The sequence below is a fragment of the Ipomoea triloba genome, chromosome 6, assembly GCF_003576645.1.
Source record: "Ipomoea triloba cultivar NCNSP0323 chromosome 6, ASM357664v1".
In the NCBI taxonomy this organism is placed as follows: Eukaryota; Viridiplantae; Streptophyta; class Magnoliopsida; order Solanales; family Convolvulaceae; genus Ipomoea; species Ipomoea triloba.
The window spans coordinates 4,031,257-4,048,405 of NC_044921.1; the positions used below are offsets into that span (position 1 = coordinate 4,031,257).

Here is a 17,149-nt window from a genome sequence, read left to right on the forward strand (position 1 = left end):
TCAAAATTAATAAAAGGAATAAATCTCACAATTGATACTAATAATAATACAAGTTCAATAAAAAATTATCAATATCAATTAATAAAAGCAATAATCTTCTCCCAAACTTTGTACCAAAAGCAATAAAAGCAATACATCTCACATTACTACTTCACATACTAATGCAATGTATTAAACCATTCATCAATGAAGTACTTGGCCCATGTGTCCAGGGCCAGATTTTAGACTGTGCAAGCTGGGCTACATCAAATTTAGGGCCCCCTAGTCCAGCCTTGGGCCCATTAGGTAGTATATGTATCTGTAGTTATTTTGGCTATAAATTAAGACTGTATTATACAAAAAATATAAAAAAAAATTTCACTGGCTAATATTCACGGATTTCACGCTTCGTCTTTAGTCCCGCCGCAGTGTCTGTATCGCTTTTGTTTCTTTGAGGCGAGGCGGAGAGACGAGGAGTCGCGCTGTCGCGGAAGGCTGGGAGCGGCGTGTGTGAAGCGACGGCGACACAGAGAGTTAGAGCTGCGAGGAAGGCCAGGAAGCCGACGGCCACAGCGGAGAGACGAGGACTCGCGTTATCGCGGAAGGCCGGGAGCGACTGGCGTGCGTTTAGCGACGGCGACGGAGAGAGTCAGATCTGCGAGCCTGCGAGAGTGCGAAGAAGCCGACGGCCACAGCCCACAGCGCAGAGAGGACTCAGAGGAGCTAAGGAAGAGTCGCGGCCAATGAGCGAGGAAACGTCGACCAACCGGCGAGGATTTCGATTGGTGGCGGCGAGGCAGCGATCGACCAGCGAGGAGGCAGCGGTGGTGTAGATAGGTATGCCTTACTTCTTACTCTTATAGTCTATTTGTTGTGGTCTGGGGTTGGGGTTGGGGATGGGAGAGGATTGATCCCACGTGTCCGTTTGTTGAAATTCCGGTGAGATGATTCAACAGTTCATCAATTTCGTCATTCACCCACCCAGGTGTGTTTACATTTCTTTCCCTATATATAATTATGACTCTTCTTGCTTAGCATCATTTTATTTACACTACTTACATATGCTGGCTGTGGTTAGCTATTATAGGTTTCTAGCTTTGGATGTTGCACTAGCATCTTAGAAGTATGGTTCAAAGCTTACTCTGTACCCTCAAAAGGGGGAAAACTAAAGTAGGGATGGTTCAAAAGCAAATAGAAGAGGCTGCAAAAAATGGATGTCATTTTGTGCTGAACTTGTTGACAGGGCACTGAACTTGAGATTTAGGCACGACTCTTCTGATATATATTGTTTTGTTTTCTAGCTTATACTTCTACTTAAGTCTTGTAGTAGTTAGTAAAGTCATTTTTCTTGCTTGAATATGTTTTCTAGCTTATACTTTACTGTTTCATTTGCAGAAATAAGTTTTTCCAAGTTGAAATTGTTGAAGTCCTCCTTATGCTCTACAATATAATGTCACAAGAACGACTTAATAGATTAGCTATGATTTCTATTGAAAATGCTATTTTGGATAAAATAGATTATGAAGAGTTGATCGATGAATTTGCATCAAAGAATGCTAGAAGAATGACTCTTTTTAAATAAAAGATTTGTAGTTTACATTATGTTTAGAATTTTGTTCATAATAAATAAAGTTTGAATTTGTTTAAGCTTTTTTGCATTTTTCTCTTTATGTAATTTTTCTTCGGTACACAGTTTATTTATACTTTGATAGGGCCCCATTTATTTACAAGCACAGGGCCAAGCAAATAAAAAAACCAGCCCGGCATTTGTCTCTAACTTCATCAATCCCTTGTTGATTGTAGCTCAATGAACCAACTCTCTCCACTATCTATAATGTTGAAAAGTAAATACAAACAATGGTTTCTTCCTCCCATCTCCACAGTGCATGTAACCACTTCCATCAGGAGATTCAACCTTTTGGGAAGAAAATATATTATCATTAGTCTTACATATTCTAGATTAAAAAGCATCCAAGGGTTTTGAAAGGATATCATCAAGAAGGAATATTATGTTCTTCAATGATGTTATTGATTATAGATCATACACAATAATACCAATAAACTACCTAAACCATATATAGTGTCCGTGTGTTTGGAAACCCGGAAAATGATTTCCGGAAATCATTTTCTGGGTTTCTAGTGTTTGGTAAGTAATGTAAAATGGAAGTCAACGTAAAATGACCCCATGGTCAATGTAAAATCCACCCATTTTCCTGTAAAATTACTTACCCTTTTTTTTGGGGTAAGTCATTTTACATTCTTGTTCAACGCCCCCTTCCTTCTACAACAGGTCTCCACCAACGACAAGCTCCATCAACAAACCAAATCTTCATCTTCATCTTCATCTTGTTCTCCATCAACAAATACAGATCAACCCACTCTTTTTGATTTTTTCCCCTCAAATCTAACAGACCTAAGAATTTCTTCTCGCCTAATTTCTACATCGGAAACCATCGGCATCGGAAACCAGTTCAAAACCAGTTCGTTCGCCGGCGAACGAACTGGAACTGGTTTGCCGTCGAACGAACTGGAACCAGTTCGTCGGCGAACGAACTGGAACCAATTCGTCCAGTTCGGCGGCTTCCAGAAGCTTCTTGGATAAATCTGTGAAATCAATTGCCCAGTGTTGATATTGTTCATAAAACTACCCAGTGTGAAATCAATTGTCAATGTTTGTGATGTAATTTTTGCGAGATTGTTTTTGTTTTGAATGCTAATGGAAATTATTGATTAGTATGTTAAAGTTTTGATTTTCCGCTCATTTTCCAAAAAACAAAACAAACACACAAAGACAGTTTTCCTTAATACATCCAAACACCAGAAATGAAACTGTTTTCCGGAAAATGAATCATTTTCCGGAAAACATTTTCCTAAAGTCATTTTAATGCTTTCCAAACGGACCCTAAGTTAATTGTCCTAGTCTTCTGTGCACTCAAAAGGATTTGGATGTCTAGTTGAGGAAAAATCCTGCTGCAGAATCAACCAAGTATGGGACCACATACTGCTGCAATTGAGGAATGGTTATTACTAGGTGAACTCCAGGCACCTTGATGAACTTAACCTTTCCAGCTTCATCCAATGTTCGCAACCCGAATAAATCCTCCTTGTACAGTCTAGTCTGCAAAACGAAAATGCCAATCCGAAATTGTGTCAAGCTAAGAATACATATATTCAGATTAGTCTGTAATTTTGGAAACTGGAAATTAAAGAAGTGCTTGCTTGCTAGTTTACCTGTTGTGGAGGCAGGATTCTTGAGGAATCTCCATCTTAATAGAATCCGAACCAGGAGCTTAAAGGCGGGTTGACAACGCCATCGCTTTCAAACTGCATGTTTTCATGGCAGAATTTGTATAGGAGTGAAACACATCATCAACATAAGTCATCTAAAAGTTGCAGAAATCACGGCTAAGCTAGTTTCTTGACAAACCATGATGAGAACAAGATTTTGCAGGCTGGTGAATCTCTGCTTGTGGATAGCATTGTTCGCGCTGGGGATTTCGTTGTTTATCGTTGGCAGAAATCTGCAGCCTCTCAAGTATCCAGGGATATCCTGGCAGAAGGTAAAACCATAAAACACTGTGAGCAAGAATGCATGCAATTCAAGAAAGCACAAGGTTGGGGTAATCCCGACCCAGCAATGGCTAAGGATACAAACTTCACGAGTTCGAACCCCAAGTCCCCAACCCCCTTAGTTTTAGCCTTGGCTGGTTTACCTCCTTGACAGGATTTACTCAATCTTGTACCTACATCCTCAAATAGTGGCTACAGGTTTTCCTCGTCCTCAAAAAAAAAAAAAAACACAAGGTTTTTGTCTATTTTTTGGCTTACATTTGGAAGCCTGGTATAACCACTGGGACCCAAGCGAGCCTGCAATTCAAGAAAATGAAGATATAAACAACAAAAATGAACCCAATTCTAGCAGAGAACACAAGAAATGATAGGAAAGAATTTACTTGAACATAGTCAGAGTAGACTCCCATTCCATCATACAAACCAACAGCAGCGCACCAGGGACCAGTCTGCAGAGTAATTGAACAATGTAATTCTATTCTGTTTCACACCCCGCTAATAAATCAAAGAATGTGTTCTGTCTCGACTAAAATCCTTACAATGCAATCAGGTACTGAAGAGACGCCGGCATTAGGGCCTCCTATTGAGATGAAATTCCTAACCTGTTTTGTTATATATCCAACAAAAATACTCAATAACGTTGCACTTGCATACATGAAATATGTTTTAACTATGGTACAAAACCTTAGTGAATAAGATATCTATATAGTCATATGAAATAACATTAAATTCCTCATAACATATTTTGATCTGCAACTAGTAGGAATATAATTCTTACAGGTGGTGCATTGTCACATAACTCAATCACGCCGCGGGCTATAACATTTCCCTGTAAAAAACATAATAATGGGGAGACATAAAAATCATCAGAGCCATATATATGAATAAACCAGATGAACAATAGCTGTTACACAGTATAAATCCTTTGTGATTTTACCTGGGAGAGTCCAACAAGGTTGTAACCTTGTTGAAGTTCTGGCATACTTCTAAGCTGTGAATTTAAACAGATCAATTAAGCTTACAGAGAATCTGATAAACCAAAAAGACAATGGGAAGAAAGAAAGCCCAAACATACATCACCTTCTCACAAGCAATATGAACCTGCAGGACAGCAAGTGAAAACACATCATAATCAGCAGAGAAAAAAAAAAAACCTTAAGAATCCTAGGATAAAAACAATATGAATACTGATGTTTTGCTCTTACTTGCTGTTCCATTGGCATGATCCAGGAATCATATGCTCCATTTCCAATTTCCCTTCAAATATCATTAAGCCCACAACATAATATTTAGATGAACAAATCTTATTAATTTTACTAGTATTTTCTATGTGCTATGCACAAAAAATAGATTCTCAATATTAGTACTCTATATTAAAATTTTAGATTTATTTAGATTTTAGATATTTAGAATAATAATAATAATAGTAACTTTTAGATTTGAGATGTTTGCATTATCAAGGAAATGGGTAACTTACAGGCATGTTCCTTTAACCCCAGTCAACATGCTAAGCGAAGACTGATAAAATATGCTTCCTTCATCATTGCATTGCATTCCAAGGCCTATTATATCCACCATAATGGAATATGGAAAGCCATTATGTATAAATATTTGCAATTTTTCTAAAATATAAATGAACAAATTTTTTTTAAAAAATAAAATAAAATAAAATAAAAAATTGCATTACCGTGGAGGATGACGAACGGTATAGAATGTGAGAGTGGAATGGAAGTGAACATAACAAGTAGAAGCATAATAGGAACTGATAATGGCAATGGTGAGAAATGATACGCCATGATTTTGAGAAAAAAAAAAAATCTTGTTAATGTTGGACTATAGGAATGATGGTTGTGTAGATGATATGCAAACAATGAGGTTTTATAGCTGATTTTTTTTTTTTTTTTTGTTTTTTGGGAAAGTTGAGTATCATAATATGATTTGTATCACTTACTTTGCTTAAAATTGCCATGAATATCGTCTAAAAATTAAAACTAAATATTAATCAAGATTATGGAATGATAACAGTACCGTCTTTGTTTGATCCTTAAAATAAAATAAAATTCCATAATTGTCTTTAGAGAAAACATAGAAAGTGAAAATTAATTTTTAATTTTCTTTTACAGTGGGGTTTAATTATACGTGAAAATTAATTTTAAATGTTCTTGTATATTGGGGTTTGTTGCAGCTGTAAAAAAATAATTTAAAAAATAAGAGTTAATTTTAATTAGCTGATGTCCTTCGTCTTTGGTGGTAATTTTAAATTTAGTCTCAGAATATTATTTTTGTCATTTAACACCCCAAACTATCATATTTTAGACACTTTTATTAATTATAATGACCTTTTAAGGTAAAAGTATTTTCATCTATTCAATTTTTTAATTATTTTTTCAATAAGTTAATTATATTCTAGTGGAGATCCTTTGTTATTGGTGGCATTTTCAAATTTAGTCCTAGACAATCGTTTTTGTCATTTAACACCTAAACTATCATATTTTGGACACTTTTAGTTCTTCCAATGACTTTTTTCAGTAAAACTCTATTTTAGCAAATGATATTTTCGATGAAAAAGAAGAGGCTTTTTTTTTTTTAGCTCTACAACTATAGTAGATGATTCACATAATCATTGACTAGAATACACATCAGTCATATTGAAGCCGATCGGATGTCGACATCCCGAGCTTTTCAACTGTGTTACAAAATAATTCTCCCATATTCAGATGTTCTCACGTACTTAGTAGCACCATTGACGAATGACGATTTGGGGTCGGGTTGAAGGACATAAAGACAAGAGTTGGGTGAAGGAGATGATGTAATCATTGACTGAAGAGATGAAAATCAAGAAAAAATCAGGCTTAAAAAATTGAAAAAAAAATAAAAAATGAAGAGACAAAAATGCCCTTGTCTAAAATATAGTTTCACCCAAAGTCATTAAAATGACCAAAAGTGTCAAAAATATGATATTCTGAACTGTTAAATGACAAAATCAATTGTCTAGAATTAAATTTAGAATTGCCACCAAATACAGGGGACATCCGCTAGAATTAACTTATTAAGAAAATAATATAAAAAATTGAAGAGACGAAAATACCTTTGCTTAAAATAGATTTCACTAGAAAAGTCAGATATGCAGTGTTAAAGGACAAAAATAATAATTTTAGATTAAATTTAAAACTGTCACAAAAATAAGGAATTTCGGCTGTAATTAACTCAACAAAATAATAAAGGGAAAATTTCTAACCATTTTATTTCGAGTTATTGAAATGAAAGTAATATTGGAATAGATGGATAAATAAAATTACATAAAAAAGATCAATTTATTAATTTAAATTAAACTACTAACCCATCCGTTGCAATGGGGTGCAACCTAGTGCTACTAGACCACAAGGTCATTGGCAAAAAAGTTTAAGCTTTTAAAAAATATAAAGTTAAGAATTGTTTAATGAAAAGTTTTGTTTCCCCTTCTTAATTTTATTTCTTAATGCTCACCTCATAAAATTATTTTTATTATGCTATATAAAGAATTGGTCTATCGCAAAAAAAAAAAATAAATAAAAATAAAAATTGAATCTACTTATTAATCAAATACAAAAAGACTCAGGTCTTATTTGACAATTAAGAGTTAGTTGATTGCGTGACACGGTTAGCGACTTAGCAGATAACATGTTTTATTAGTGAGTTTGACCATAAGTTGTATTAGTGATTTGTAAATAGATGTTTTTACTATTAACAATTAACAAATAAAATAATTATAAAGATATTCATTTTATTATTATTATTATTATTATTATTATTATGTAATAATAAAATAATAAAAATAAAATTTATTAAAAAAGAAAAGACAAAATTATACTTCCCTTTATAAATGAGGTGGGAACATTTTTGATCCCACATCAAACATGGAAAAGAAACTTTTGAGTTCCTCTATTTAAGAGGAGCAATGCTCTTCTTCCAAACCTAATTGCTTGCCCATCTCTTGATCAATCATTATTGCATGGTTGATCAATCATTATTGCATGGACCATGGTTAGCTGTGTGGACCAAAAATAAAAAGTACATTATTTTTTGTACTGAAGGTACATTATTTTTGTACCGTAGGTACATTATTTTAAGATACATTATTTTTGTACTGAAGGTATATTATTTGATATATAATATCAAATAATATACCTTCAGTACAAAAATAATATACCTTCAGTACAAAAATAATATACTTTTTATTTTTGGTCCACACAACTGTGTGGATCATGGTCCATGCAAACTAATGCCATCTCTTGATGGGCAAGCATTGAGGAGCCTAAAAGGCTTCTTCATTTAATGGCTCCTCATTTATATAATTTTTAGTAGTCATAACAGAATTTAAAGTCATAACGTTCAAGTTTAAACTTTTTACAAAATAAAACTCAGTTCTAGCAGTAGGTAGTTATTGATTATCACTTTCCTGCAAGCATACCAGGCCGATCATAGTATAAATTAAAAAATATCTCAAATCGTGACAAATTAGTGACAATTCTTTTTCAAATTCATGCCTAACATAATTTAAATTCATTCAATTTTAATCAACCAAACGCATCAAATAGCCTATGATATAATTAAATCCTAAACAGCTACCCGTTTATATAAGAGAACTACTGAACTGTAGCAGAAGAAAAACTCTAGTTCGCTCAGCAGAAGAATTTTCCGGCAGCAGCAGATAAGAAAAAAAAAAAAAACGGCAGTTGTCGATCTACTCACAGCTTTTATCCCTTGATTCCCTTCTCTTCCGTTTTCTCCGATTTTCTTCGAACTCTTTTTTCCTATTTATTCTGTCCTTCGTTTTTCCTTTTTTTTTTTTTCCTATTGAATGAGCTTAGTATCTTGGAAACTTATGTGCTTAGAAGTGAATTGTCTTGCTTGAGGGCAAGCAAGAAGTAAAGTGGGGAAACTTTATAAGCTCCCAAGATACCTATATATTTGGATATAAACAGAGATAATTTATAGCATTTCAGTGTCGTGATTAATCTTACGATATTATGTGTTTTAATTCATTAACCACACGCAAAGCTACCCTTGGTATATTTTGAGACATTTCACAGGTCCCGAGAGTCGTTAAGAACAAGAAATGAACAAAACGAGCAAACCGAGCAAGACAGAAGCCCCGGAGGACCCAAGATGCGGCATTCACGCGTGAAGGCCGTGTGGACTCATTCCAGTAGCCGTTCACGCGCCCAGTCACACGTGAAGGCCGCGTGAACGAGACATTGCGGAGAAATTATTTTTAGGGAAATTTGGAGGAGACTATTTAAGGAGGCTTGATAGAATTTTTCAAGGGAAACCCTTTTTGGAAAAGAAGAGAACACTTTTAGAAATCTTTCCATTCTCATATTAGGTTTTACATTTCTCCTTCTACATTCTAAATGAAGAATTGAAGCTTCAACTGAAGACTACATTTTATATCTACTAAGTGATATTTACTTAAATCTTATTTCTATTTTTACATATCTTGTTTTTGGATTGAATTAGTTTATGATCTTGAATTATTGATTATGTGTGGCTAGTTCAATCTAGGGCTTGAATTGTGTTAATCTATGTTGCTAGTGTAAAGATCTTATTTCTTATTGTTGATTTGATTGCTTTGATGTTGGAAAATATATTCTTGTCTATTGATTGTTGTTTTGATTAGATCTTGCATAGATTTGGCCAATCTATTGAGAGATTGAAACATTGACTCTATCATGGTATTGATTTGAGTTGAGTTGAAGCTTTTGGCAAACTTAGATCCTATGGAATTTCATGATTAGGAATAGTAGGAAAGTGTGTAGCTAAGGTGTTTGATAAAATTAGGGTTTTTGGTTGCTAAAAGGTACTCCTAAGCCTAAGAAACCCTAGTATACAAAGGTGGAAAAGGACTAAGATGACACACTCTGGAATAGCCAACACCATTGCATCATTAGACCACTACTTGAGGCACACGAGGAAGCAACATTAGCAAGCGCAGTTCAATCCCTTATTTCTTATTTCTTATCACTTGATTTTAGTTACCTCTTGCTCACTTACATTTCACACATGCCATTCACCACATTCACCACCCACACTTGTCTCATCACATTTTCATTCAAATGAAAGCAATAGCATAGACTAACCTCCACGTCTCTCCTTTGAGACCAACACTCGGGGAGTTCAGATTCTTCGTTTTATCATTACCACATATAGACACCTCCACCGCTACCCAAAACTGCAATAAGTCAAATGCATTTCCAATATCACACACATTCACAATTCAAGATTTAAACAATGTCAACATTTCAAAAGTCAACTTCATCTTCTTCCCCAATTCAAGAACTAGGGTTGAAGGGTGAATGTGAATTTCTTCATACAAGTGTGTGTATCATCAAATTGAATGCATATTCAAGCACAATAACATGTTTCCTAACAATTTGTACCATCAATTTCATGTAAATCAACATCTAATCAACAAACCCATTTGGCAATTTCATGAAATTCAAACTAGGGTTCTTCAATGAAATTCAATCTCACAAATTATTCACAATCAGGCAATGAAAACAATGAAACAATGTTCTATGATACCAATCTAACCATTATTCACAAGAAATTCATCCTAGAAATCACAAGACAATGTAGTAGGAATTGCAAGAAATTTCATCTCAAATCTTCAAAAATGGAATGGAGGATGATCTTTTGAGATCATTTACCTTGTTTGGTTGATTTTTTGATGCTTTCTACCTTGGAAACTTTGAATAAAAGATGAAGAATAGGAAAATGACTTCATCAAACCTTTGCGTGGAGCTCTCCTTCACGTGGGCATGAACAAAATATGAAGTGGGGGAATGGTTTGCAATGTTTCGGTCGCTTCTTTTATTTCCTGTCGCCCGCCTCGTCCACGTGGGAGGCTACTGGAATTTTTCCATGTGGCTTCCCACGCGTGGGAGGCCACGTGGAACTTCTCTGTATTTTCTCGCGTGGACTCCACGCGTGGGAAGCTCTATAGAGATGTTCCTCTCGTTCCTTGCTTTTTCCTTCCTCTTTTGGTCAATTTTAGCTCAAGTATTGCACCAATTTGTCCACCAAACTCCTGCAAGTTAGTCCCAAAAACATACAAAAACAAAATACCAACAAAACACAAAAAATTCGTAAGAAAACAAGACAATATATGCACATGAAAACCTTCGGTTGCCTCTCAAGAAGCACCACATTTTACGTCTTTGGCTAGACGCAACGTTTCTATTTTCTCAACCATAATCCTTCACCTTTGGTTGGAAGCACTTGAGTGCCCAAGTGTTATTCCGAACCAATTTTTCCATCTCCCATCTCTGTTTGGGGTTGGTTTTCACCTTCACCATATCATTTATAACTTATTTTCCGTCGTTCAAAAAATTGACCTTCTCGGTCTTGGCTTTTTCTCTTTCAAACCTCAAAGTAATCTCGCCCGTGCCTACATCAATCAAGGCACGACATGTTGCCAAAAATGGCCTTCCTAAGATCAATGAGCCAAAGGGCTCAAACTTCCCTATCTCACAAACAACAAAATCGACGGGCATTAAAAACTCACCGACTTTCACAAGCACATCCTACGCTAGGCCTTTAGGATACCGAGTGGTACCATCGACTGTGTGAGCCTAGTCGGCTTCAAGCAATGCAATTTCAAGCCCTCGTATACACTTAATGGCATCAAATTAATTGAGGTTCCAAGATCAGCTAGAGCATTCGAGAATTCCGTGTGTTTGATAGAACACGGAACCACAAAAGCTCTCGGGTCACCCTTCTTGATGGGATAACCCGTAGAAACTAAAGCCGAGGTCTCTTTGCCTAAGCATGCAAACTCCTCCATACCGTCATTCTCAAATAACTCTTTCTATTAGGCATCACAATAATTTTTTTGTAAAAAAAACATTAAATGTACCTTTGCGTGCCTTATTCTTTTCTTTGGGGCATTTGATTCCTGCTTTGGAAGCATGTTCTCCTTGATTTCACTCCCAAGATCACAAGAGGTGATCTCTTCACATCCTTCCTTCAAATCTCCTTCTAGGCCACAAGAGGTAGCCTTGCTCACTTCTTCACTTGTTTGAATCTCACATGGAGCAATCTCAATCATATCCTCAAGACATGGACTACAAGAGGTATTTATTTCCAGTTCTTTTTCCTTCTTCTTTCTTTCACAATCACACGCTCCACAAATGATTTCCATAGGATCACAACCTTGGTGGCTATCCTCCTCCGTACTGGCCACGGCATTTACCCTTTCCTTAGTATTATTCTCTGTGTTGCTTGGTAATTGACCATAGTGTCTCTCCGACATCATCTTGAACATTGAGAAATTTGGTTCTCAATGGTCTTTAGGGTAGTTTTTGACTCTTGCTTTAGGCTCGCTATCTCTTGCCTAATTTCTTGGGTAATCTCATTCTTGAGATTTGCCTTATCATTCTTTAGCTCCATGATTGTCCTAGATAGCCTCTCATTAAGTTCTCTAATGTCATCTCGCCTTTGTGTTGTATGATCCAATTGGGAGGGGAAATTTTGTTGACATGTCTTGAAAAGTGAGATAAATTTATTTAGATATTTAGTGTAGAACTCTATATATTGTGTTAAAACAAAAATTGTTGTTTACTAATTTAATTGTTACCGTAATAATAAAAAAATATTTGTTATTATTATTATTATTATTAAAAGGTTAGAAAATATTTTGGAATGAGTTGTCAACTTTTTTTTTTGAAATCAAAAGTATAATAACTTCATTAAGAACTTAATAAACCGGCAATACAATCAGGAGGTAAAAGAGACCACGAACCCCGGACAGACAAAGAACTTGTCGCCCTTGCAAGAGCATGAGCTACATAAGAGCATGAGTAACTTAAGAATAATAATAAGTTTAATGAATATTTCATTATCAAAGTTATTTATATACAAGGAAGAAATAAAAAAATATATAAGGTATGAATGCGTATGATTACAGCAACATACTTTATATTTTCATTACAACCTTACAAACATTGATCCTTATATAATTCAGTAGATATTTATAATTTATATATACCTGTTACTACACAACTTATCTAATATATCTAGATATTTTAGAGGTATTACTTTTTGTAAAAAGTACTACATGTTCTAATAAGATTTATTTCATTTTCATACTCAGTAATTATCGTTGATTAAACGTAACGAGATGGCCAAAGCTAAAGAAAAGAGAATAGATAACACAAGAAGACAAACCTAGCAATCTAGCAACCCGATGCCTCGAACAATATGTTCTTGGCTTTCTTATTTTGAGGCCACCAACTATAGATAATTTAAGTTGGTTTACCTCATTGTGATCTTCAAAATACAGCACTCAATCTCCTTCCCAATCATGATAATGAATAAGGGTAAGGATTTAGGATAAACGGTCAAACCATTATGATCGTCGGTGAGGACACTTAAAAACCGTGAGCAAACACTTTGCCATCACAGTCTGTAATTATAATGTGGATTAGGATTTACAATGCAAGGTCAACCCAGATCCATGTATAACAATTGGCTCCCCAAGTCAGACGTTAGCCTCCAAGCAACAATTGTATTAATGCAACCAGATTATGCCTTCAGTTAATATCTCCTATATAATCAAGCGAAGGCACAACTGATTAATGTTTAGATGATTTTGATTTTTTTTTCATTTGCTTGATGGGGATACTCTTTCCTTTTCTTCACATCTAGAACCACACCCTTTGTATTTGGAGAGTAACAAATTTATCTTCACAAACAAAGATATAAAAAGCTAGCATTATTATTAGAGCAATCTTTTTCACATTCTTCACAAACAAAGATATAAATATAGCGGTTAGAAATATAGTCATCAAAATATAGCCTATATATATGGTCTTATTTCATTACATTCATATCCAATATTTCTTAAACTTGGCACTCATATATTTTTCATACAATCAAAATGACATCAATTCCTCACTATTTTGATCACATGCAGCACCTCCTTATTTTGATCCACCAGTGATAGTAGTGATGAGTCAATTGAAGAAGAGAAATTATCACACATATGATGAATTGAAGTTGGCTCAAAAGTTATTGAAAAGCATTACAAATAATGGTGAATTTGCCCAAAAGTTTAGAAAGAACAATTTACCCAAAGTGATCATGGAGTTATAATCATTATGCTTGAAGTAATCGCATCAATAGATTTATGAATATGCAGGGGCGGAGCCAGAAAACTCGACTTGGGGGGGCCAGTGTAGTAGAGAAAAATTTACCGTGTTAGTCGACATTATAATTAACCATACTATATTATTATTTATACCATACATTATTGTAATTATTATTGATAATGATTTTTAATTATATTCTATGTAATAAAGTATGAAATATATAATTATATGAGTACGATTGACACGAGTGCCGATCATTACTTTAGAATTTTTTCACATAACACAAAATATTATAATAATAATAACAACAACAACAACAATAAGAACAACAACATTTATTTAAATATAAATTGTCAATTTTTATCAAATAAAAAGTTTTGTCAATTATTTTGTCACCAAATATTTTCATAATTAATTAATATTCATTTTACTGATTAACAATATTTCAAATTTTGGGAGATAAAAGACAAAAATCAATATCAGGAATTAAACAATCAATATTAATTTTTGACAATTTCAAAACTAATTATTTAAACAAGCAAATGTACATCTTCAGAGTGTAAATAAATAATTAAAACACACAATAAATCATTAATTAATTAATCAACATAACTAATAAAACTAAAGCATATATCTCAAATTTGGAGATTTTTAAAAATAAAATGGATATTTGATGCCCTCCTCCATTATTAAAATCTTGATAAAAGAAATAAGATAAAAAGAAAATGGTGACTTTAATTATTTGCTTGGTTTACTTCTTTCTATTTAATGAATTTAAACTTTAATATATATATTTTGAGTTCATTTAATATAAACATAATAGATTGTTTTTAAAAAAAAATTAGCGGGGGGCCAAAAGTGTATTTTATCCCTACTATATCAATATATACATACATATTTATTAAAATATTTTAAGGTGGGGTAGGGGTAGGGTGAGGTGGGGTGGGGGTTGGGGGGGGGGGCCAGGGCCCCCCTACCCCATAAGGTGGCTCCGCCCCTGTGAATATGACATCGACTTGCACCAATCCATCGACTTAAGTTGTTATTTTCTTACAAATATTTATACCCTCTAACTCAACAAATAAAAATACACTTTGTATTCCCGATACACACAATCCTATTAAACTTTATAGTCTAAAAATCCCCACCCTCCAAATGTCTAATGCTCTCCAATATTCCAACCTCCATAGCCTAGCTTTCAAACCTTTTAACGAAAAACTCGTCTTCTAACCTTCATCAGGCCCACCTTCAAATCTTCTAGACAAAATTTAGTGTTCCAAACAAAATAGCTAAGCTATGTATCACTACTATCAACCTTCAATCGGCGTCATCACCATCACTGTCACCATTATTATATTGTCCACCAAAACTATTGCCACTATTAGTGCATATATGTCATCGCCTCGTCTAACAACACAACTGAGTGATTCACCATTGATAAAGTAATATACGGAGGTACGAATAAATTACTCTGTATTAATACTCAATCGGGTACAAATAGGAATACCCTATGAGAAACCGGTCTACGTGACAGTGGGTTAGAGGTTCCTGGTCTCTTTGACTATTATAAAAATAAAACAACCAAAAGTCTTTCTGTCAGCAATAAATGTGCCTTTTATAGGTTGCCTCGGGAAGGGTCCCGGACCAGCGGCATGTATTACGCGTGTCAGGCATGCACCGGCCTACGCGATGGCCCAGCGTGTGGAAGCCAAGTGTGAGTCCCGAATAGGTCGAGACTTTAGCCGAATGAGGTTCCGATCAGGGTCGGGATGTCGGCTTGTCCGGCCTAAGGAGACCGGTAAAATGAGCGGGGTATTTAAGCGAGAAAATAGACCTGCAGGCAAATACTTAGACCGAGAGATCGAAATTTGTAGATCGGGATTTTATCCCTATCAGGGTTGGTTCCGCTAGAGCCTGATATGAATGTTATCGGCTGCAAATGGGTTTTCCGTGTGAAGCGGAAGGCTGATGGGTCTGTCGTGCATTATAAGGCGCGTCTGGTCGCGAAAGGCTTCAATCAGGTGGCTGGCCAGGACTTCTTTGAGACCATCAGTCCAGTGGTCAAACCCACAACGGTTCGCCTACTGCTTTCTCTGGTTGTCTCCCGTGGTTGGCATATTTGGCAGTTGGACGTCCACAACGCGTTTTTGAATGGTAGTTTGGCCGAGAAAGTCTATATGCGGCAGCCCCCGGGCTATGAGGACAAGGATGCCCCGAATCCTGTGTGCTTGCTCCAGCGCTCTTTGTATGGCCTCAAGCAAGCACCCCGTGCCTGGTTTGACCGTTTACACTCTTTTCTTCTTTTTTGTTGGATTTTGCCCATCTAAGACTGATGTTTCATTGTTTATCTACTTTGTTGGCCCTGTTCCGTTATTTTTGCTTGTGTATGTGGTTGATATTCTGGTTATGGGTTCTGACCTGGAATCTATGACTAGTTTGGTTGCCAAGATGGGCTCCAAGTTTAAGATTAGTGACATGGGTTCACCGTCATTTTTCCTCGGTATAGAGACTGTTTCTATGGGTGATGGCATGCTGCAGTCTCAGCAGCGCTACATGACTGATATCTTGAAGCGTGCCGGAATGACTGACTGCAAGGCTCTGGCCACTCCTGTTGCTTTAGCTCGGACTGTAGATGACGTTGCATCTCCTTATGCTGACCTGACTCAGTACCGCAGTTTGGCTGGGGCTCTACAGTATCTTACCGTGACTAGGCCTGACTTGTCGTTTGCGGTCAATAAGCTTTGTCAACACATGCACGCTCCTACTACTGATCATTAGGCCATGCTTAAGCGTGTTCTCCGCTACGTGAAAGGGACATTGTATTTCGACTTGCGCATTTGTAAGTCTTCTTCGGTTGATATTCATGCATTTTCAGACTCTGACTGGGCAGGTGATCTGGGTGATCGAAAACCCACGAGCGGCTTTGCTGTTTTCTTGGGTCACAATTTGGTTTCGTGGGTCTGTCCGAAGCAATGGACTGTGGCGCAGTCGTCGACTGAGGCTGAGTACAAAGTTTTGGCTGATGTGGCTGCGGAGGTTACTTGGTTGGTCTCGCTTCTGACTGAGCTTGGTTTGCCGCCTGCTACACCGCCGCGACTATGGTGTGATAACTTGGGTGCTACCTATCTGTGTGCCAATCCGGTGTTCCACGCTCAGACGAAGCATGTAGAAATTGATTATCATTCCGTTCGTGATAAAGTTGCTAAGAAGGAGTTGCTAGTTCATTTCATTTCTACTAAGGATCAGCTGGCTGATATATTTACGAAGGCGGTATCTGGGTTGCGCTTCGTGTTTCTTCGGTGCAAGCTTAATGTTTCTGCCAACCTTCTGCTTGAGGGGGAGTGTTAGGAGTCTTATAGTAGTATTGCAGTAGGACTCTATGATTATGTATTCTATTATATTGTGCATACGTACAGTGTCTTATAGTAGTATTTACAATAGGACATGATCGTTGGTGAGGACACTAAAAA

General features: G+C 35.9%; 1 long non-coding RNA gene and 1 pseudogene across 2 annotated transcripts; one reads left to right on the forward strand and one right to left on the reverse strand.

Annotated features, from left to right (window-relative positions):
• The first annotated feature begins 372 nt into the window (after positions 1-372).
• Positions 373-1,629, forward strand: LOC116021958. 2 transcript variants are annotated; one of them, XR_004099102.1, is made up of 2 exons: positions 373-964; positions 1,058-1,629. It is a non-coding gene; the product is annotated as an uncharacterized LOC116021958 (long non-coding RNA). The 2 variants fall into 2 exon arrangements; XR_004099103.1 differs by having other exon boundaries at positions 1,067-1,629.
• A 1,272-nt stretch (positions 1,630-2,901) lies between these two features.
• LOC116021957 lies at positions 2,902-5,374 on the reverse strand (annotated as a pseudogene).
• Positions 5,375-17,149: the final 11,775 nt, after the last annotated feature.